The sequence below is a fragment of the Ochotona curzoniae genome, unplaced genomic scaffold (assembly GCF_017591425.1).
Source record: "Ochotona curzoniae isolate NIBS_2020 unplaced genomic scaffold, NIBS_Ocur_1.0 contig_714, whole genome shotgun sequence".
NCBI lineage: Eukaryota > Metazoa > Chordata > Mammalia > Lagomorpha > Ochotonidae > Ochotona > Ochotona curzoniae.
In genome coordinates, this window is record NW_024466534.1 from 18,567 (window position 1) to 42,470 (window position 23,904).

At 42.4% G+C, this 23,904-nt stretch overlaps 1 pseudogene; it reads left to right on the top strand.

Moving 5' to 3' along the window:
- Positions 1-16,396: 16,396 nt before the first annotated feature.
- Positions 16,397-17,372, top strand: LOC121164429 (annotated as a pseudogene).
- The last annotated feature ends 6,532 nt before the right edge of the window (positions 17,373-23,904 follow it).

The window sequence follows — 23,904 nt, forward strand, 5'->3', positions numbered from 1 at the left end:
TGACTTGTATAAATAAAATAAACTAATAAAAATTATTTTTTTTAAATAGAGAAAAAATAATTTCAAAACAGGAATTGGCATGAATGATTGGTGCAGCTTTTCACACACAATTTAGATGATTGCTTGCTTCTTCACCGTGATTCTAAAGAGAGCAGCACATTACATGAAAGAAAATTTCACAGAACTGCAAAGGGAGGTACATATTAACTGGCCAGCTGTAATCAGGACAAGTTAATGCTGCACTATCAGTGCCCAGCCTGGGGGAACTGCTAATTAGCAAAGTGATCAGACACCTCTGTGAACACTCGAAGGAGAAAACAAAGTCAAACCAAGTCCTAGAGAATCACAAAATAAATAAGTGCACATGGAGGAAATGTTAGACTGCAATTCTTCTACCCTACCAACAACTTATACACCATCAGAATTTATCCACAATCTGTTACCTAAGAATATTTCTCCATATGTGAACACTTGCTATGAATTACCATAAGGGAAATAAAAAGCAACAACAAGAACAACAACAACAACAACAAAAAATACTGTCACCAGTATCAAAACTAAAGCAAAAGCTAGCATCATGGTATATAATATGTAAAGATGCCAACTGCAACACCAGCATCCCGTATGGCATCAGCTGTTCCACTTCCAACCCAGCTCTCTGTTAATCTCCTGGCAAAAGCAGTGGAAGATCATACAAGTGCCTGAGCCCTGATCACTCACATGGAAAACATAGAGGAAGCTGCAGACTCCAGGACTCAGCTTGGTACAGCACTGGTCATTTTAGCCATTTGGTAGGGAGCCAAAGGGCAGAAGATCTCTGTCTCTTATTTGTAAACTCACAGATGAAAATAAACAAATAAAATAAACTACAAGTAATAATCAAAAAGAAAATAAATAGATATTATTAAGGCTTATGTATTTATTTGAAGGCAGGGAAAAAGAGATCCATCTTCTGGTTCACTCTATATATGGCAGCACTTTCTGGGCTAAACCAAAAAAAGGCAATTAGAGCTTCTAGGTGCCCCCATAGAGAGGCAGGATCCCAAGCATTGGGGACATGTAAGGCTGCTCTCCCAGATTTCCTAGTGAGGAGCAGAACTGTGAGTGAAGCAGCTGAAGCTGTGAACCCATATGCAAATAGCAGCTTGATTTACTGTGTTATCACATTACTGAAAAATAGAGATTAAGCAATCACAAACATCAATGATCAGACAGTACCATCATTTACTCACCTCTGGTGATGGAAGAGCAAAGAGACCAAGACCTGAACTGACAAAGGCTTTTTCCTCAATAGGCATGAAGTTTATATAGTTGATAGTCTTACTGAAACTTGGCAGAAAATAAAGTTGTCAAGAATTTACTTTTCCTCCTCTGAGACCATTGCATAAACTCAGGTTCCATGCAAGAGAACCAAGATATAACATCCAAATCAGGGTAGAGCACTCTTGCCTAAGTGAGCACACTGTCCATCAAAGCACCAGGACATGACAGAGAATGAGCTCTGGGAAGCAGCCTGTTTACACTTCAGAGGGAGACCCACACTCAGCAGCTTGTGTTCCCAGGCCTTGGGGATCACTCTCATTGAGGACACAGTGCCCAGGGTGGCTCATTGCACTGATTAAGTGAATCCTAAGCAGGCAGAAATGTGACAGAGTAGACCTGGGAACTCCTCACAGCCTGCAATGTCTCCTCCAGAATCTTAGCTCTCTGCTTCAACCACACATTCAAAAGCTAGTGAAGTTTGTGCCCTCTGTGATTTTTTATTTTTAACACCAGATGTGTTATGTTTGCTTAGCATCAATTTGTTAACAACAGCTAATCACAAAACAATTCAATTATTTCATCAACAGTTGTTAGTAGAGGCCTCGGTGTCAAGGCTCAATCTCTATACCCAGGTGCAGGTTAATGTTAGTGGATAGCAAGTGTCAGATGTTTCTGGATTTTGTCCCCTTTAAGAAATTACATGAGGGCCCTGTGCCGTATCTTAGGAGCTAAAATCCTCCCTTGCATGGGCCAGGGTCTCACAAAGCTGCCAGTTCTAACCCAATGACCCTGCTTCCCTATGGCCTGGGAAGCAGCTGAGGACACCCCCAAAGTCTTGGCAGCCTGTACCTATGTGGGAGACCCAGAAAAGGCTCTGGGCTCCTGGATTTGGATTGACACAGCTCAGGCCTTTGCAGGCTCTTGGGGAGTGAAACAATGAACTGAAGATCTTCTTCTTTGTCTCTCCTCCCCCACTTTATATATTGGCTTTCCAATAAAAATTAAATAATTTTTATGAAAAGACTCTTGTCCCAATTACTGAGCACAAATTATACTTTTTAATTAAATCAATCACAACCATTTTTTTTTTTTTGCTATTTTAAACCAGCAGAATTGGTCCAGTGCAAATATTCCCTGAAATAACTTATGAAACAGGTATAAAGACACTCATAAGTTTATAAGTGCTTGAAAACCCCAAAAGTTTACCTTTTGAATGATTCTTTGTTGGTACAAATTATCCTCTAACTAAAGCAACTTGTGTGTGCAAAATGTAAGTGCTACGTATTCCAATCACACTATCCTAGGATTTACTTAGGCTGTTCCCAAAGTTTTACTCCCTAGTAGCCTAGTCTGAGATAAACTAGAGTACATCAATGATTCTTTTTTGTTTTTAAGATTTATTGTATTTTTATTGCAAAGTCAGATATACAGAAAGAAGAGAGAGAGAGGTAGATCTTCCATCAGATATTTTACTCCCCAAGTGACCACAATGGCCAGAAGTGCTCCAATATGAAGCCAGGAGCCAGGAGTTCTTCTGGGTCTTTCATTCAGGTGCAGAGTCCCAAGGCTTCAGGCTGTCCTTGACTGCTTTCCCAGGCCAAAAGCTGGGAATTGGGTGGGAAAGGAGGCTGCCAGGACTAGAACTGGCACCCATATTGGACCCTGGTGCATTCAAGGCAATGACTTTAGCCACCAGGCCATTGTGCCAGGCTCCATCTATCATGTGTTTAGATAATATTAATATGTTACCAAGAAATGGAGCTCTGGATAAAGAAAATATTAATGCTCCAAAGAATTTAACAATATAAAAATAGATGGAACACAAGAGATGCCCTCCAGCTTTAGAGTAGCAGCTGCCCCTCAGAATGGCAACACCAATTATACTGATATTTTTCAGGGAGAATCACTGAGCCAGAAAATATGTTAGTCATATTTGTTTGTTGCAATGTGCACTGAAACTCAGAGAAACAATAACAGTGTATTGAGGACGATTTAAATGTTTCCATGGGGGTAACATGTTGAGGACATTTGAACAAAATGCATTCAATTAAGCTAGGTAAAAGGACTTGTACCAAAACTTTTGAAGTTTAATTTATGTATTTATTTATTTTTTATTGGGCAGACTTTTTCATCCACTCTCTCACTTTCCACATGGCTGCAACAGCCATAACACCAAAAGTAAGTCAGGTTTTCACACTGGTACCCAAGGCACTATCTGCTGTCTCCCAGCCTGGGCATTAGCTGCACACTGCATTTGCACAGGAACTGAAACCTAGACATTCTGATAGACACAGGAGTCCCAATCTCATCTTAACCACTGTCACATACACCACACAGGGCAGTGGCTCCTTCCTGTGCAGTGTCAGGTGGACATTTACCCCAGGCATATGCCAAGCAGAACGCCAGCACCAAATTCTGCCCCTAAACCTTGGAGCAAACCTGCGAGGAAAATAAGGCTGTGTTTTATAACTGCTGTATTCTGTGCTGCTTTGAAGTCAGCAACAGGAAAACTGCCCCAGACCTTTAAGAGGAGAGTTACTGTAGATTTTGCTGGGGGCTTGAGACGCCTTGTTTCAACTCAAGAAAATCAGGCCAATTTAAAAGAAAATCTGAAGGTGGGATGGTCACCAGGCACTCTCCCCTCCTCACTGCACAATGTATTAAAGTGTGAGTCCTAGCGCTCAAGGTCAGTGTTGCAGAGTGAGGACCTCCAAGGTTCCCCTATGGTCCCCTGCTCACCCCGGTGGGGAGGAAGCTCACAATGCAGCACCAACTCAGCCTCCTGGGCCTTCTGGGGAACATAACTAGCAATGGGGCTATGGCAGGGCCATTGAAAAACTTTCCCAGCTGCTTCACACAGGATTTCGTGGGCTTGTGTGATTGGACCACTCCCAAAGACCTGGACTACACATGACGTCAGAGGCTGCATAGTCAATCAGAAGTGTAATGGGCCTCAGGCCTACCCTAGGAATTCTGGAGGGAGGGGGAGTGAGGAGCAGGGCTTCATTTCAGGCTGTGAGTGGCATCCTCTGTTGCAGCTTGAGCCTTTCAACAGCAAGGGCCACTGTTGCCTCTCACATCAGTCCACTTCCTTCCCTCTCCTTCCCTCTCTGCTTCATGTTCAAGTCTGGAAACCAAGAAAAGTATGACAACTCTGCAGATACACCTCAGTGAATGTTCAATAGATCCTGGGACTTTTTTTCCATTAGTACATTTGACTTTAACATGCAGAACTGAAGAATATTTTGAATATATGCTATGAAATAATCTTTTCCTTTTTTTAACATTTTATTATTATCATTTTATGATACAGTTCCATAAGCTCCTGTTATTTCCCTTATCCCAGCCCCAAATCCCCACCCCCCACATAGTTGCTCTATATCATTACTAACATATAGTTCTTCATGCACACTCATATGTTTATTATTGCGGGCATGGACATTGGTAGAGCATCCTATTGTTAAGATATAGCACATAGTTTCATTGCAAGTCCATCTTTGTCTGGAAACAGAAATGCATACCACACTGCATCCTCACATCTGGATGTTAGTCTCCATTTCACAGCTACTGCACATCCCCTTAAAAGAAAAGTCATAATACAAAATCAAAAAATAAAAATAATAATAGAAATTTACAATACCATGAAGTTAAATGACATGTTACTAGATATGACTGTCTCCATTACACAGTTACTATACATCCCCTTAAATGAAATGAAAAGCCACAAAACAAAATCAACAGCAGGAAGAAAAAAGAAATTAACAACACCAAGAATTTAAATAACATGCTACAAAATGCCTAATGTGTAGCTGAAGAAATGAAAATCAAGAACCTTCTCGAAGAAAATGATGCTGCTGTATAATCTAATAGTCATTGAATGATTTAATCAGAAGAAAGTGTTTTGAAGAGATGAAACTAACAGAAAACAACAAAATCAATGCAGTATAGTTTGCGCTGATTTTTGTTGGTGAAGTGTGTCTCTTCTAGACAATAAATAAATGCTGTTTTTTTTTTAATCCAGTCTATTAATCTATGCCATTTGATTGAACATAAGCCATTTACATTCAGAGTTTAACATTTATGGATGGTACTTTGGTCCTGTCATTTTAGGAATGGGTTGTTCATTGGATTAGTCTTCTGTTGTCATTTCACTGGGATGTTCTTCTCATTTGCCTTTGGTTTTGTTAGGTGCTATTCCTCTTCTCTATCGAGAGAACATCTTGAAGTATCATTTATAGGGCAGGTTTGGAAGAGGCAAATTCTTTTAACTTTTCTTTACTCTGGAAATATTTTATCCTAGGCCAACAATTTTTTTTTTTTCTTTTAGAATCTGGAATATGTCACTCCATTCTCTTCTTACCTGTATAGTTTCCTGTGGGAGATCTCCTGTGAGCTTAATTGGCATTCCTTTATATGTTAGTTTTTTTTTTTTTTCACATGCACATTTAAGAATCTTTTCCTTATGTCCAATTGAAAAGAGCTTGATTATCATATGTTGTGGTGAAGATCACTTTTGATCAAACCTGTTGGGAGTTCTGTGCCCCTCATGGGCCTTGTCTCCCAATTCTTCCTCCAGATTAGGGAAATTTTCCTTGATTATTTTATTAAATACATTTGCAAATTCAGCTTCTCTTTCTGCACCTTCTGGGACTCCCATACCTCTTATGTTAGGCCTCTTAATAGTGTCTTTCAATTCTTGAATACTTTTTTTGGCCTGATCCAGCTCTGCTTTCAGCTATTTGCATCCCCCTGGTGACAGGAGATACCTTCCAATTCTGCGATTCTTTCTTCTTCTTGCTTTATTCTGTTTTGGAAGCTTTCCATTGTACTTTTAATTTGCTATACTGCGTTCTTAATTCCTGATATACCTGCCTTGATTTGCTTTATTGCTTCCTTAAATTATGTGAACTCCTGCATGAGCTTTTCATTTTTGATCAGAATCTTTAAAATGAGTCTTATGGATTCTGTGTCCCCCATTTTCTCAATGTCTTCCTCAGTTAACTCTGAGGTTGGCATAGGGTTTTGCTCCTCTGCAGGGGAGTTCTCAGTAACATTCTTTGTGACTTTTTTCTCTTATTTTGCTCTTGATCATTGCACTTCTGGTTAGCAGAGTCTTCTTCTTGGAGCAGGTTTCTAAGCTGTGTCACCCACAGGTCTACAATGCAATTTTACTTGTTGCAGTTGATACACAGATTTTGCTTCTAGCCACTTGTCCCACAACCTCCAGATGGTTCCAAGTTGGCGTTCTTATGTCAGATTTCAACCATGGTCTCCACAGTCCCAGCTCCTGGCTCACCACTCTCCACCTCCTGTGATACGGCGCTGAGGCTGCACTGTTGTCTCTGCAACCTTTCTGAAACTTCCAATTGGAACAGGTCCCAGGATTAGAGAGACAACATGTGTCCTATCTAGTTAGGTTGTTAGTGGTGCTGATCTTGCTGGAACCTGTTGGATGTTAGGTCTGGGTGACACATGGACCTATTTTTACTGGTATGGTGCCACAGTCGGTATTATTTTCCTTTGTGACTAGTGCAATTCGCTGAACTCGGCCAATTCTTGTGAGATCAGCACATGCGCAGTTCACTGTTACCCCCTGCAGTCCTAAAGCTATTGCCACAGTGTACAAAATGGCACCTGATGTACCACTACTAGAATTCTTTATCTGCTGGCCCATCAGGTCTGAGCGCTACCCAAACCTGTCTTGGGTGGAACCAGTAGAATGTCATGTTGCTATAGTTCACTGAGTCAGAAATGAGTTCACTCCCAGCTCAGTGCATGCTAAGTCTTTTCCCTTGTCATTGCCTCTTCACGCAAAATGGCACCCAATGCAGCTCTAGGGGGACTGACTGGGCTATGAAATCCACCCTGTTCTTGCATTGCCCATCTGAGATCTGCTGCTCTGTCTCTGCTCCTGGTCAACTCAAACAGACCAGCAGGATGAACAGTTCTTTGTCTGGGTTCACTTACCAAGTTCCCAGTGAAAGTCCCTTCCCACCTGGTTGCTGGTGGAGTCCCAGCTGCTGGTGGAGTTCAGATCGCTGTTCGCTGAATGATGGTGGAGTACAGTCACTGCAACACCACACTGTTATGTCTGCTGCTTTCCCATGTCTGTCAGTCTCCAGGTACCCCTCTGCTGTTGTTCTGTCCTTTCCTTTTTCCTTCAATATGTCCTCTCTGCTTCATCCTGATTAAAGGGTTTTCCATCCTTTTTAAATGTGTCCTTATCCTAGTCCACCTTCTCGATTCTCTCAACATAATCTTTTCAATCTCATTTCTCTTAGTGATGACCACTCATTTGTTATTTTTATTTTCATATTGTACCATATATGTTTCTTATTAGCATATAATAATTTGATTGTATACATCAAATGCATTCTCCTGCCCAGAATACTCTCATCAGTGTGTTTGGTTTTCCACAAATGGTTCATTAGTGTTCATTGATAGTTTTGCTGCTTAAAACTTGACCATTCTGCTACAGTTTCCTTTTTGTGTTTAATCTCATGATTACAAGTTCACAACAATATGTAGGAGACAAAGTGCAAGAGGGCTTGTCCGGATTAAATCTAATGGTAAAACTAGCAGTGCTATATGTTATAGATATTATATTTATATTTCCTATGTGATGCAATTATATGTATTTCTGTAACTTGGTTTCCATAGTTTATGGCTTTTGGCTTCTCTTCTAAAACATCCTTTTTTAAAAGGATTTTGAAAAATTGTATTGGAAATTCAGATATACAGAGAGGAGGAAAGACAGAGAGGAAAATGTTCCATCCACTGATCCACTCCCAAACTGGTCACAATGCCCAGAGTGTCACCGGTGTGAAGCCAGGAGTCAAGACTCTCTTCCAGTTCTACACACTGGAGCAAGGTCCCAAGGCTTTGGACCATCCTCAACAGCGTTCCCTGGCCACAAGCAGAAAGCTAGATGTGAACTAGGGATACTGGGATCAGAACTGGTGCAAAATGGCATGCCGCTGTGTGCAAGGTGAAGACTTATGCCACTAGGCTACTGCCGCTGGACCTGATTTAAAGCTATTTAGTCCTAATTATTTCAGGAAATCCTCTCATAATCTCATGAAAAATTGCAAATTTTATGAGAGATGATATTTATACTTCTGAACTTGATTATTTACATGGCTTTTTTTCTTTAGGACTATTTCTAATTGCAATTTTGATTATTTATTGATTGATTGATTGATTGATTGATTGATTTGAAAGTGAGAGTTACAGACAGAAGGAGAGAAAGAGAGACAAATCTTTCATCTGCTAGTTCCCTTCACAATTGGACCCCTTCACTGGAATTGAGTTTATCTGAAGCCAAGAGCCTCATCCAGGCATTCCATGTAGAGCTGCTGGAACATGAAGTGGCATTCACAGGGGATCCCACCTCATGCAAGTTGAGGACTCAGCCATTGGAAGAAGTTCCTTGTTCCTGGGTTAAGATGGGTTCAGCTCTGGCCATTGCAGCCACTTGGATATTCCTTGTGCCCACAGCATGAACCAGCTGCCTGTAAAGCAAAATTATTCACTCAGATCAATAATCACTGTTTCCCTCCACCCTCTCCTTCCCCTAAATCACTCTATGTTCCACTTGTTTATCACACCTAACTCCTTCCTTCACTCTCCTCTGTCTGAAGTTCCCTAGCTAGCTTTCCCCACTGAGAATCTGAGCTGACACAATCATTTCTCCCACTTCTCCCTCTTTTTCTGCTGGAAACTGCAGTCTTCCCAAGATTTAAGCTTTTTGTTTTCTTTTGTCAACATCACCCACCCCCACCACTAATCCAGAGGGATGGGATACTGGATAAGCTAAGTAATAGCTACTTACAAACAAAACAAAACAAAATGTTACTTACCAAATTTGTTCATTAACTTGCTATAACAGAACCCTCAAAGAGCAATCAGTATTCAAGTAGAGATTTCTGTACCTTACATTTTGATTTAAGTGAGATAAATATTTTCTAAATGTAAACATAAGAATACCTACCCTCTAGTGCCCTATCAAAAAATGTTTGTGCCTGATTAAATACAACTCTTAATATGATCTTTAACAATGCAACAATTTGTCAAGGATAAACTGGCATGGCATTCAAATCTAATCCAGTGTTGGCCATGGGGCTCATGAAAGTGGAGTCTCCTGCAGTTGACTGCTACAGGGGGTGCCCCAGCCAGGCCAGACCCAATCCTGTGGATGTAGGCCATGGTCACTGCTGCAAAGTGGTGAGCAAGTCCTAAGAGAATCTAGGTAATCACCTTTGGCACAATTGTGAACTGAGGCTGGAAGCTTGAAGCCAGGCTAAACCTCAGCACCATCTCATGCTCTGGATAATCTGAGTAGATGTAGGATGAATTAGGCTAGGACTATTCCTATTGAGTCATGTGTTAGCAGTGTCTGGTTATATGGGCAAGCCTTAGCTGGGCTGAAACACCCAACAGTAAGAACCAGAATGGATTGAAGGGTAGCAAGGAAAGGCCACCTTTCCTGTCAGGACAGAAGGTGAACTACGTAGTGCTGACCATGGACCCACAGTATGCACAAGATCTGGCAGAGGGAGAGGATCTTATGGAGGAGCTTGGGAAATGCCTTTGTCAGGACACAGTCCCTGCAGGTGAGAGCAAGAACAAGGTTAGGGAGCAACCCAGACCAAGCAAGAAAAAGGTACCCACCAGCATACACTTGGCATAGGTCAGGGGGAGACTGGGCTGAAGCAGCACACAAAACCGAGTGGTAAATCTGAACATAAGGACAGAGTGTGGGTCAGGCCCTGTTTGGTCATAACACATACCAGTGCATGTTACAGAATGCCAAGGTGAGTTGAGCCATACCGGATGTGGCCACAGCGCATAACCAGTACATATGAGAACCAGAGAGGGACGGAGCAATGTCAGTAGGGGAAACTTGGGCTCCATTGCTAGATAGCCACTTTGACTGTAGAGCGTGAGTTGGGATGGGGGCAGGCCAGACCAGGCAGGGCTGTAATGCCTGTGGGTCTCATGTGAGCTAGATGATGGAAAACCCAGGCTGGGCTGACCACTCCAATTACTGCAAGCATAAATTAGAGTGAGTGATGGTTAGGCTTTGCCACAGCATCAACTTGCACAGGGTAGCACTGGGGGCTAATTACATCAAGTTAAACTCCTTAAACTCCTGGAAAGTTCATAATCCAAGAATTGGAATGGCCTAGCAGGGAAATAGTGTGCACCTTCCTCTTGGGTTACCACTTTCACTGGAGAGCATGAAAACCAGGACTGGGACAGGCATGGCTACACAGAAAGGCACCTGCCAGTATATGTGTGGACTGGATAGTGGGGATGAATGGGTTGAACTAGGCTTCAATGCCCATTGGCATGTATGAGCATTGATCAGGGTGTGGGCCAGACTGAACAAGTCTGGTACATACTGGCAAGCATGGGAACCAGGATAGGTTGCAGGCCTGGTGGGGGTTATGGGGAGTCAGCCCAATCTAGGATGCAGCTCCCACTGATTTGTGGGAGTGTCTAGAATGAAATGGGCAGGATCAGGCTGGACCACAACATTTAGTTTTTCATGTGGAAGACAGGGTTGGAAACAGAACTGATCCAGCAATTGTTCACAAGTATGTGCAAAAACTACTAGGAAAATGGACCATGCTGGACCCTGTACAGGCAAGCACATACAAGAATCAGGTCTGGGAGAATCTCAGGTGAAGTTTCTTTGGAGATTCCTACAACTGAACTGCTGATCTCAGAACCTCAAATATGAAGAGACTATGTCACCCAAATGGATTTGGAATAGATTTCATCATGCATGGAACCACAAGTTTTGCAGCATTTCCGACCTGTTGAACTATCAAAACTGCTTGAGTAAGACCTTCAGAGCATGCCCCACATTGGGGACCAGGGATTGGTGGGAGGCTGCATATGGCTTCTCCCTTTGTTTCTCACCTGAGCCCAGATCAGGGAGAAAAATGATAATTATGCAGAAAACAGTGGTCTTATGCACTTTTGTGTAATCCTTGACTTTTGTGCCTAATCAAATATGTAAGATTATCAAAATAAAAATATATTTAAAAAGTCGAATGCACTATTACATTGTTCCTAGGTAAGAGAAGAACCCATGCACTCTATCTTCTAGATTTTATATTAGCATGTAAAATGGTTGGTTAAAATCATGTAAATGTGTTGTGCTGAGTAAGATTGTGAAACAAAAACCTATGCATGATATAGTTGATCATAGACATTAATGTATAATTTGCAATGTTTTTAAAATATTTATCTTGGATACATGGGATTAAAATCTGATCCTCTGATAAATAAACTAAGTTTTACAATACACATGCAATTGTTTTTTTAATTTTGTTTTGTATTACCAAATCAATTATATAGACAGGAGGAGATACAAACAGGAAGACCTTCCCTCTGATGATTCACTTCTCAAGTGACTACAACAACCTAAGGTGAGCTGACCTGAAGCCAGGAGCTTCATCCTGGTCACCTGTGTGGGAGCAGCGATCCGAGGCTTTGGGCCATCTTCAGTTGCATTCCCAGGCCACAAGCAAGAAGCTGGATAGAAAGCGGGACTGCAAGAACGAGAACAGGCCTCCAAATGTGATCCTGGTGCGTTCAATGCAAGGGTTTTAGCCACTAGATTACAGTGCCAAGCTTGTACAATGCACATTTTATTGTAACATCTCATTTTAAATGCTCTTCATCTAATTAATAACTAACCATTCCAGCCAGCTCCAGTAAACTCAACTCCGACTGTTGAAATGTCTAAAAATAAGAGATAAAGTACTACCTCTTATCACAAGTGTTATTTTTTTGTATGTATTTAGGTAATCTTTGTGTTTTCTACCCTTTATTAAGTTCTCGTTGCTTATGCTCAGCAAGGGTTAAATATTTGTGTTAAAAGTATTTGAGTGATCAGTTTATGTCAATAATTAAATCTGATCCATATTGTATTATGTAAACAGATTCTATTTCAAGGAGATAATTTGGGACTTCATGTAATCCTTGACAGGCAATTAAACTCAAAAGCTTTAAATTTTGGTATTTTAAATTTGTTATGAGATCAATTGTGGAGTTAGGACTTATAAGAATTATTTTTGAACAAGGTGTGTTGCCTAGTGGCAAAAGTCCTTTCCTTGAACGTGCTGCAAGCCTGTATGTGTACCAGTCCATGTACCAGATTTTCTACTTCACTTTCAGCTTCCTGCTTGTGGCCTGGGAAAGGAATTGAGGATGGCCCAAAGCCTTGGGACCTTGTACACATGCGGGAGACCTGCAGGAGTTTCCTGGCTCCTGGCTTTGGATCGGCTCAGCTCTGGCTGATGTTGCTACATGGGGAATGAATCAGCAAATGGAAGAGCTTCCCTTCTATCTCTCCTTTTATCTGCAATCTGACTTTAAACTAGTAAGTAAATAAAGCTTTTTAAGAAATATACTTTTTATGATGTACTTTAAAAGGAGTTTGAAATGTCTACAAATCTCTGTGACAGTGGAAGCATGTGAAAGAAAAAGATGTACATGCTTAATATATATATTTAAATAAATTTAAAAAGCCAAAACAGTATGTACATGTATCCAGTTTAAATTTTAAAAGATTTATTGACAAATATGCTGGGCTAATTCTCAACTCCAACTCATAAGTGTGACTGTGGCTCTGACAGAACCCAGTCATTCCCAGTGGCTATGGAATCAGCACCCAGCTGGGTCAAGGGACAAGATGCTGCCCTGGCCACGTCCCACCATTGATACTGAATAAGCAAAGCTGTGGCCCAATGATGGCCTGTCAAGTGAAACACCAGGGGCAGAGAGGAATGGAATCCAGGAGATCCCCAACACTGATTGAATTAGAAGCTCAGACATCCTTTTCTGGATGTGAACTTCATGACAAATGATATAAAATGGGCACAGGGATCATTTGATGAAAAGGTTTATTTTGCTACCAAGTAGGAACCCTGAGAGAACACACTGTGATTCTACCTGGGCCTGGTGCTGTGGTTGGGCACGAGGCTGTCTGAGTGAAGAAGTTGGTGGTCAAATCTGCCTGGCCATGGAGCTGCAGACCAGGGGGTGCATGTTGCAGGCTTACTGGGGCTGGGGACAGGTGTTGGGCACAGCCTAAAAGGCCCTGCCCTGGAGCACCAGGCAGGTTAGTGGGATGCACCTTCTCTGAAGTGGGTTGCTTTGGCCAAGCAAATCTCACCCTAGAGCACCCTTCATGCTGACAGGTGGGCTGATAATTGGCGCAAGGAATGCTAGTAAAATTGTCTTGGCCCTGGAGCAGGCGATTGCAGCTGTGAGAACATGGCATTTCCAAAACAATGCCCTCTGTTTCCCCAATTGCCAATCAAGGACCAGGCTCAGTGAGCAAGCACCAACACACCTCCAGCCCAGGAGCATGGCTACTCCATTCACTGTCTGCTGCTTGAGAACCAATCGGGCTCAGCCAGTGTTCCTGCTTGTTCAGCAGGCAGTGTGCTTATCAGCTGCTCCAGGGCTAGGCTCCTTCTAACAGTGAGCCTAGCCCCTTCCTGTATGCCTTGAGTCCTGGACTCCACACACGCCCACTCCACCATCTCATATAACACTGCAGTGTCATCTCCCATACCCATGGCCTGCCTCGAAGCTCCTCCAGGGACAGATGGGCTCAGTCTCACAACATTCATATCTAACCTGCCTGCCTCCATAGCCTTCCCATTGCTCCAGGGCAAAGTGGGCTAGCGTGGTAGGAAATTCAATGTGAAACACTGCAACAATCTATTTTTTTTTCTTTCTCACAAAAAGATGTTCATGCAGACAACTCTAGTTTGCAAAGCAGGATTTACTTAAGAAGCACAAGAAAGGTGATCTGTCCTAGCAGCAGCAAGGGGTTCCAAGGGAGAAAGACCCAAGGAAATGATGGAAATTTTGTGCATTATGCTGCATGTAAGGGAGGGGTTCACATGAGTCACCCCAAGGACAGAGGGAAAGAAAAGTATCCTCAATGGGCACTAATGTCTACCACCTTGTTCAGAAATAAAAAAGGGCTTCTTTCTCCCAATGTTGTGGGTTAGGCAGATAATTGAGGGTCACAAGCTTGGAAGCCACACCCCACCCCACCACCTAGGTGTTCATTCCTGCCCACCTATCATCACCTGGAATGTGAGATGGGGCAAAATTGCATTGTTGTATAACCACTACCCTAGCAAGCCCCATAATGGTCCCTGATAGTGAGGGCCTGGCTCTTTTGGTCACATGCTTCCATCACTCTGGTACTCCAACTCTTGGTCTCCCCAGTAGCTGTGATCACTCTGGCTTTCTGCAGACAGAATCTGAGGCCAGGTAGCCCCTGAGCATGGTCCCTGTGTGCTCTTATTCCGCACCATCTGTTTGCTGCTTGAGTGGGACAGTAAAGCTGTTAATTCTAGAATGCCTTTTGATTCTAATTTGTGTACTTTCAAAAGTTCCAGGAAAGATGTGGCCTAGCAGGAATGGAATGGTGGCAGAGGAACCAGGGAAAGGTGGATGTCTGCAATGTGAGCCTGTCTTCAAGAAGTGCAGCACAAGGCTGGGCCCCTTCTGGCAGTGTGGTCCCAGCCTGTTTGCTAAACAGCAAAGTTTACAGAGGAGACAGGTAAACAGGAGGCAGGTAAGCAGACCAACGAGCCTGGGTCACCTCTCCCTTCCTTCAGAGAGTGACCCCAACATGGGAATTAATGGGCTTTTATGGAAAGAGTGAGTTTTATAGTCATAGGGACCAGGTGAGTTGGACAGCCACAGAAGGCTGCCAAGTTTACAAAGAGTGGACCATGGGTGGGCTATAGCACTGCAGGAGGCAGTCACGTCCAGGATGGTTCTGTCAGGGACCCTGCCTCCCACACCTTCCATCTAGCCTGCTGCCCTTCCCCTTGCTCCAAGGACAGGCCGAATCCTGCTTCTAGTGACCCTCACCCCTGGGTGAGGGATTCGTCTTCAAGGGTTCCTGCTGTTTCCCTCCATCCCTTCCCCTAACCCTCTCTCCTAGCCCTTGCATGTCAGTGCTATGATCTTAAAAATGGGTCCAGCTTCCCTGTGGGTAGTTTCCTCTGTTTTTCCTCCATGCCCTCCCTCACCGACTTTGTTACCACTGACTTTGCTGCCTGTGTGCATGGCTGGATGTGAAGACTTGATATCTCTACTGTGCTTGCAAGAGGGACTTCTGGTGCCATTCCTGTGACTTCATCATACAATCGGCTGTGACCCAGCACAGAGTTTGAGCCAGGGACACCTGCATGTCCCTCTCTTCCTGTCTCAGGCCATGCAGCTGGGCATGTGCACCTTCCGGGAGGCCACAGTACAGGGAACAAGGGATCCTCCAATGAAGGCATGGCAGATTTATTGATTTGAAAGCCATGGTAACAGAGGGAAAGAGATCTTTCGTCAGCTGGTTTTACTCCAGTTGCTTCAACATGGTGTCCTATATGGGAGCAGGGACATTTCCCACGTGCATTATTAGAGAGTTGGACCAGAAGTGGAGCAGCATGAACTCAAACTGCTGCTCTGACGTGGGATGGCAGTGTTGTAGGAATCAGCTTGATCCAGGACACCAGAATTCCAGCACAATTTCTGAGTGGAGGAAAAATGAGAAATATTTTCTTTATCATTTGCTTTTATGTTTTTCAAAATTTTTAGAATCACATGTCAGATCTTGATAATCTGAAAAAAAATGGAGATTTTTTTTTTTTACACTATTTACAATGTAAGGGAAATTTTGAGAACTGCTGATGTAAAAGTTCCTTGTCTCTATCTGCGCTGGTCAGATGGCACTGAACACTTCCACAAAGCATCCATGGCACTCTCTGACTCTAACTCATAGTGGACCATTTCTTTGTGCGCTTGCTCAAATCATTTTCATTTTTCCTCAAAATATACTGTTTAGGCCCAAACATAGTAGCCTGGTGGCCAAAGTACCTGACTGGCATGTGCTGGTCTGTGTTTCAGCTGCTGGATTTCACATCCAGTTCTCTGCTTGTGGTTTTGGAAAGCAGTCAAGGATGGCACAAGGCCTTGCAATCCTGAACCTACATGGAGACCCAGAAATTATTCCTGGCTCCTGGCTTTGGATAGCCTCAGTTTTGGCCATTGCAGCTGCTTGAGGCTTGAGGGGGGAAAATAAACTTATGAAAAGTTAAGATTTTGGGATATCTTCATAGTGGAGCAAATATCATTAAATTGATTGACACAGTGAAGGATCCTGAGTGAAAGACACCAGCTTGTGCCCAGCACAATAGCCACGGAGCTTAATCCTTACCTGGCAAGGCTGGGACCAATATTGATGCCAGTTCATATCCCTACTACTTGATTCCCTTCCAGCTCCTTGCTTACGGTCTGGAAAACTAGCGAAGGATGGCCAAAGCCTTGAAACTCTGCACCCATTTGAGAGGCCTTGAGGTAGCTCCTGGCTTCTGGCCCCAGATCAGCTCAGCTTTGGCTGTTGCAGCCATTTGAGGAGTGAACCAGAAGATAGAACTTTGTCTCTGCTAAATCTGCCTTTCCAACACCAACAACAACAAAATGAATCATTCTTTTAATAAGGTATCAATTTTGGTGTTTGAATATATACATAATACTGATTATAAGCAATTCTACCATCTCCTCACAGACTTTGATGTCCAGTTTCCTGTGTATGAGCTACTTACAGCTCTGGATTACAGCCACAGCAAAGGAATCATGTACAGGGATGTGAAACCTCACCATGTCATGATAGAGCCCCAATAAAAAAGCCATGGCTGATAAACTGGCACCTGGCTGAGTTTTATCATCCTCCTCAAGAATGTGCTGTCTGCAGTTCCTTGTACACTGTCAGAGAGACAACAGACTGCATGATGGCAAGCATGGTCTTCTGAAAGGAGACTTTCTTTCAGGAGCAAAACATCTGTTGCCACCTTGTTCATATTGCCAAGGAGCTGAGCATGAATGAGCTGTATGGGTATCTGAAGCACCATGTAGACCTAGGTTCACATTTCAATGATAACCTTGGATGACATTCATGGAAATGCTGGGAAAACTTGATCCGTAGTGAAAATAGACACCTGGCCAGCCCAGTCTCAGTTGACTCAGTGACTTCCCACAATTCCTTTCTGTGGGGTTGTCAAGCAGGTTAACAATAATCGTCATTCCCGCTTTCAGTGAATCTCAGACCTTCTCAGCAACAGATGACTCATTTTCTAACAAAAGGTGAACAGTCTGGACCTCCTACTGTGTTCTGTCCTTCACCTGCACCTTCTGCCATACCATCCCTCATCTGTGAGTTAGGGGCTGAGTCCCCAGGCAGCTGAATGTCCAATGGTGGAGGATGCTCAATCCTTCTCACTCCATTCTTCTTTTCGAGACCCTGTTAGCTTCCATGAGGTTTCAGTCTCATTAATGACTCCAGGTCATTCCAAAGGTTCTGGATGAGATGCCTTGGGAGCAGAGATGTTTATTCCTCTACTTAGTTTGAAAGTGAACCATTTTCTTTGGAGATACAGGAGCCTTTGTTAGAGCAGCTAATAATTCTTTGGCTCCTTAATAGAGCTCAGTGAATTTCCCATTTCTTTCACCTCCTACTCTCAGCAAAAATGTGATTAAGGCAGTCCTGGAATTCTATAGAAATTCCAACCTTGGCCTCATTGGATTTGATGCACATTTTAAAACATTAGTTGTGTAAACCCTCCAGTTTTCCCCAGATTCCCTGCTCTGTCTCTTCCAGGCACTGCCATCCAGTCAGGCATGTTACAGACTCAGAGCTGCAGCAAGACAGATTAAAAGCATCTCACTGCAGCTCATAAATCACATGATGTAAAACCAGACAGTAAGCAGATTGGCTGCAGCAGCTCTCTGTTTTCCAATATGGGTAGGTGGAGAACTGCCCTGAGTAACAAAAACAGAAAACCACAGGGAGCTGAGAAACAAGGGGAGGGAATAAACTTAGAGAGGACAATAGAAAAGGCTAAGTGAGAAGGCAACATGGAGGAAGGACAAGAGCAATATCAGATGGACAAAATAACCAGCTCAGGTGCCAGTGACCAGCAGAGGAAGGGAAAAGCCAAGAAGAACCAGGGTTAGGCAAGGCAATTATGGCTCCAAAGATGCAAAATTATTGTTGCACTAAGATGTTCTAAAGAAAATATCAAACATGATAAATATTTCTCAATTTTTTAGGTTGGATTATGCTTCATTTATTAAAATTAAATAGTAACCAGAGATGAGATAAGAACTTGATCCTAATGCTTAAAGAAAGTAATACAGACTTTGCTAGTCTCCTGTATTATTTATTCCACTTCTTTTAAACAAATTAATAAGTAAATAAAAAATGATGCTCACTCTGCTGGCAATAAGACATTGGAAAACCTGGAGGTCAGTTTTGAGTGTAGCATGTGAGAAATCAATATAAAGGACAGCACTTGCAAATACAACAAAGAAGCACGCAACGCAATGAATCATAGTGGACAGAAGTGGCCATCACTGATTCCTGCACCTGCTGTGGACATCTAACGTTTTCCACACATATATGAGCCAAGGTCTATGTGGTGTTATGTGACTTAACTCATTTAATACAATGACTACATGAGTTTGAAGCTATAACTTACATTAAACAACAACAACAACAACAAAACAGAAGTTTGGGCATCTTACACCCCAAAAATATGACCACATCCCATATTGGAGTGCTTAGTTTGATTGCATGTCCTGATTCTAAGTTCTTGCTATTACATCTCCTGTGGAGGCAGAGCCAGTGTTCAAAATGTTAGCTGCTGGGCCACCCACTGAGATTGAGTTTCCAGTTTTAGCTCTGGCCAGCACTGTCATGTCGGTCACTTGAATAGTGAGCAAGCAGGTGGGGAAAGTCTGTTGTATTATCTTTGTCCTCCTATCATACAAATATATAACAAACTGAGGTTTAAGAAAGATGAGTAATTTGTCCAAGGTTATATAATCGGTAAATGGCAATGTGAGATGATTTACACTATTAAAATCTCATTCGAGTTCTGTATCTACAGTACGTTCTAATCACTGAAAGGATGAAAACAGCCACATAAAGCAAAAAGGCATCCGAAACACACACACACAGCTGTTAGAAGGGAATATCCAGACTGCACAGACTAAAATGTCAAACAACAATTTAAATTTAGCACATTTTGTGGTAAGAGAACAGTTCCAGGGTGGGAGATCCTGAGAGGTTGGCCTCTCCTAGCTCCTGGCTTCAGATCAGCTCAGCTCTGGGTGTTGCTGCCACTTGGAGAGAGAACTAGTGGATGAAAGTTTTTTTTTTTTTTTCCTATCTCTTTGATGCTTGATGTCAGTGGAATACTCTCCTAACACTCTCACTCTTTGTTTCTCTCTTTTTCTATGTATTCATATCTATTTAGTAAGAAGTTTGACTGAAAAAAAAAATTGGTCCAAATGTCTAGAATGGAATAGGAGAACAGTTACTTGTATTTCTTCCCTGTTGTAGATGTGGACATCACACAGATCCAGACTGGACAGCACCAAGTGGCCCTTAAACTTTCCAGTAATGGTGGGGAGTGCTGTGCCAGTTCAAGAAGGACCAATACAGGGCCCGGCTCAATGGCGCAGTGGTTATGGTCCTCGCCTTGCACGCCCGGGACCCCATATGGGCACCGGTTCTAGTCCCGGCAGCCCCGCTTCCCATCCAGCCCCCTGCCTGTGGCCTGGGAAAGCATTCGAGGATGGCCCAAGGCTTTGGGACCCTGCACCCGGGTTGGCATCGGATCGGCATAGCATCGGCCGTTGCACTCACTTGGGGAGTGAATCATTGGACGGAAGATCTTCCTCTCTGTCTCTGCTCTCTGTATATCCGCCTTTCCAATGAAAATAAAAGAAATCCTTAAAAAAAAAAAAAAAGAAGGGCCAATACAGAACAGGATTCGTTAGGTTTGACTGCAAAACTTCAACATCATTTGTGGCCATTATAAGCCATAGGAAGAAAGAGGAGAAGAGGTTGTATGGGAGAGAATCTCAGGCTGTGGCAAGTCACTTAAACAGCAAATATCTGATGCTAGAATACACTGTACTCTACACAGACATTAGGATCCACTCTCTCAGTGAAGAAAACTGCAATCAGAGAACTTCTCATCTTCACACTCTACTGCCTGGACCTGACAAAATGCATGCAAGCCAAACTTCATAACTGGTTCAGGAGGAAAGAAAAGACAATTACTTAACAGGACCACTGCTGCTATAGGGTTTCTCTAAGAAGCCAGAGAGGACTTAGCAGGGTTTGCTGTTGTAAGCTCATTTTTTTTTTTAATATCTGCATGTGCAAAAGAAATGAAGCTTCACATGCTTCTGCTGCAGAGAAAAACTAGACCAAGGAAAGGGACAAAGATTTCAGTAAGGTAGTAAGTCCTTTTTTCATCTAATTTATCATGCGTGCTTCCAGGGACAGGTACTGTGGCAGACCATGTAAAGATGCTGGCTGCTTGTGGCAACCATTACCCATATGAGCACTAGTTCAAGCTCTGCCTGTTTCATATCTGATGCAGCTCTCTACTGGCTAAGTGTGAGGAAGCAGTGGAGAATGGTCAAGAGCTCAGGCCCCTGTACCATGTAGAAGCTCCCACATCTTGGTGCTGGATCAGCCCTGTTTCAGCCACTGCAGCTATTTGGGGAGTGAGGCAGTATATGGAAGACCCCTTTCTTTATCACTACCTCCATTTTTTTTAAGTACAAAATAAAATTTAAAAATTCAAGACATGTAAATCTAAAATGGCTCTTTCAGAGGAATTGAAATACATGCAGTATTTTGTAATACCCAATTTCCATACAATTTTGAAGACCCCTCATATGTATACATTTAAAATTAAAATAGGCTTATAATTTCTTCCTTCATAAATGTATACTATATTACTACATACTATATTACTGTTGTTGACAAGGAACTAAGGGAATTAAATATATTCCAAGGTCCAAAGTATTAGAGGCTATTTCTATTATTTAAGAACTCACAGGACTGGGCTCAAACAAGTGGCCTGTGCCTCTTAGGAAGATGGGCTTTTGGAGTCCACCTATCCTTTCTGTTTTTCCCTTTTCCCCAGTTAACTCTTCAATGCCCATAGTTCTCCACACAGACAGAGTAAATGCCTAGTGAATGAAAAGAGTTCATCCATTCATTCCGTATACATGAAATGGCATTTCCTTTATATGGTAGGCACTAAGCATTACTAAATACACACAAATGAAAACCTCAGGTATAGTGAACTATTATTCTAGCCACCCTATATCTGTATTTCAGATTGTTTGGCATACACTTGTGATTCATAAACATGCAAGAGTTGGAACTTACATCTTTTAAGAGAGTTATAAATCTTTGAATACACCTTGAAGTGAGTTTGCACATATCCAAGATGATAAATTTTATCATTAAGCCTCAGGCTAAAACAAAATAAGTTAGCCTGTGTCTTATGTGTTTCATTGGAACAACAAATATTATGCACACACACATACCTCACAGCATTAAGATCAATTTCATGAAATAAGAATAATAAGATGTTGTAAGCCCCCTTAGTAATTGTAACAAATTGCTACTAAAAAATGCTGGATTGTTTCATTCTCACTGCATTCCATCACCACGTCTTACACAGGCCTGAATCCTTACACTGCCCTGAAGTGGCAGTCCAGCTGTAAAGTATTGTTCCACAGCTACCTCACTCAACTCTGGTGCTCAACCAACATCTTATCTTTTGAAGAGTATATTTTTATGCAAACTAAAACCCCAGAAGACAACTTCCCCCACCTGATATGGTGACAACATAAAGACAGACGACCAATGTCAGTGAGGATGTGGAAAAGCAGAAATGCTTACATATTGCTGATAGGAATGTTCACTACTCCAGCCGCTTCAGAAGACAATTTTGCCATTTCTTAAACATAAGCATGTCATACAACTCAACAAATTCACTGCTAAGTATATATGCAAGAGAAATGAAAATACACACCCACATAAATACTGCCACAAAATACACATATCAACATTATTTGTGAGTAACACAGCAGCCTATAATGCACCCAGGAAAAGTAGTAAATAGTTTAGCTTCTTAGATACCTGTCACCTTTGTGTGGGGTTACCATGACTGTAGGCCACCCACCAAGCTAACATGATTAGGTCAGTGCATTCTCAATGGCGATATACCAGAGACAGTCATGGTGAAATTGTCTTTTTATTGATTACCAAACACAAGTATTTATAGGAATGGTGAAGGGGAAGAGGCCTAAGGGTAGTAACAATATTTCTATTGGATATAAGCATCCATTTTATATTATAAGCCAAGCCAATCAGCACGAATGCCAGATACTTTGCCAAATGACACTGTGCCCCGCAACACAACATATGCAACCCGCCCACATCCTGTAGTTGTTTACAAGACTATCACAAGTTTACCACAAGATGGATATGGGCTGGGGTAGGCAGGGTGAGGAGGCAATCAAGCTACTGGAAAGTACCCAAATTACCAGAAGATGAAGAGGGGGAGGGAAATACCAGGTTCACCATCGGCCTCTTGCCTTTCTCTATGGGTCCACAGGGGTCTCAAAGTGCCCTTGAAACAGGAGAAAGATCTCAAGGATTTTGCCAAAACCAAGAGAAAGGGACAGAGATGTTGTCTTGAGTCTCTACACATGCACCACAACCTTGTTACCTCTGCCCCTTGCATTGGCTTAGACAAGACCCATCTCAGCACCTGCTAACACACTCATGTTGGAACCCAGAATGGAGTTCTATGTTACTGAACCTGACCTGTTCATTGCTGCCATGTGGAGAGTGAAGTGGCAGGTAAAAGATTTGTTTCTCAGATTCAGATGAGATTCCAAAAGTTTGGCCCTCTGTACCAGCATTAGAAGCTTTGATGAAGGCCCTGGATCCTGGCTTTGGATTAGCTCAGCTTCAGTTCTTAGATCCATTTGGGAAGTGAACCAAAAACAGAAGATCTTTCACTCTCCTTCTCTCTGCAAATCTGGATTTCCAATAAACATGTGAATCTTTGAACAATGATTTCTTTTTTTTTTCTTTTTGAAATAAATTAGTTTTAAAAACAATATTCATGATAGCCAAAAAATGAAAATGCTCCAAATGTCCATACACTGCTGCATAAAAATATATGATATATCTATATAGCATTGCTATTCAGCAATAAAAAAGAATAAACTGCTGATGCAAGCTACAGCATGAATCTTAAAGTAATGCAAGGTGAAATAAGTCATATATAAACGGCTATGCATTGGGCCCGGCGGCATGTCCTAGTGGCTAAAGTCCTTGCCTTGAATGTTCTGGGATCCTATATGGCTGCTGGTTTTAATCCTGGCAGCTCCACTTCCCATCCAGCTCCCTGCTTGTGACCTGGGAAAGCAGTCGAGGACAGCCCAAAGCTTTGGGACCCTGCACCCATGTGGGAGACCTAGAGGAAGAGGTACCTGGCTCTTGGCTTCAGATTGACACAGCACCGGCTGTTGCGGTCACTTGGGGAGGGAATAACCGGACGGAAGATCTTCCTGTCTCTCCTCCTCTCTGTATACCTGACTTTGCAATAATAATAAATTTTAAAAAAAGATTACACATTGTATATATTACAATATGCATTACATGAAATATCCAAAGTAAGTGAATGTATAGAGATAGAAAATAGATTAATAGTTCCC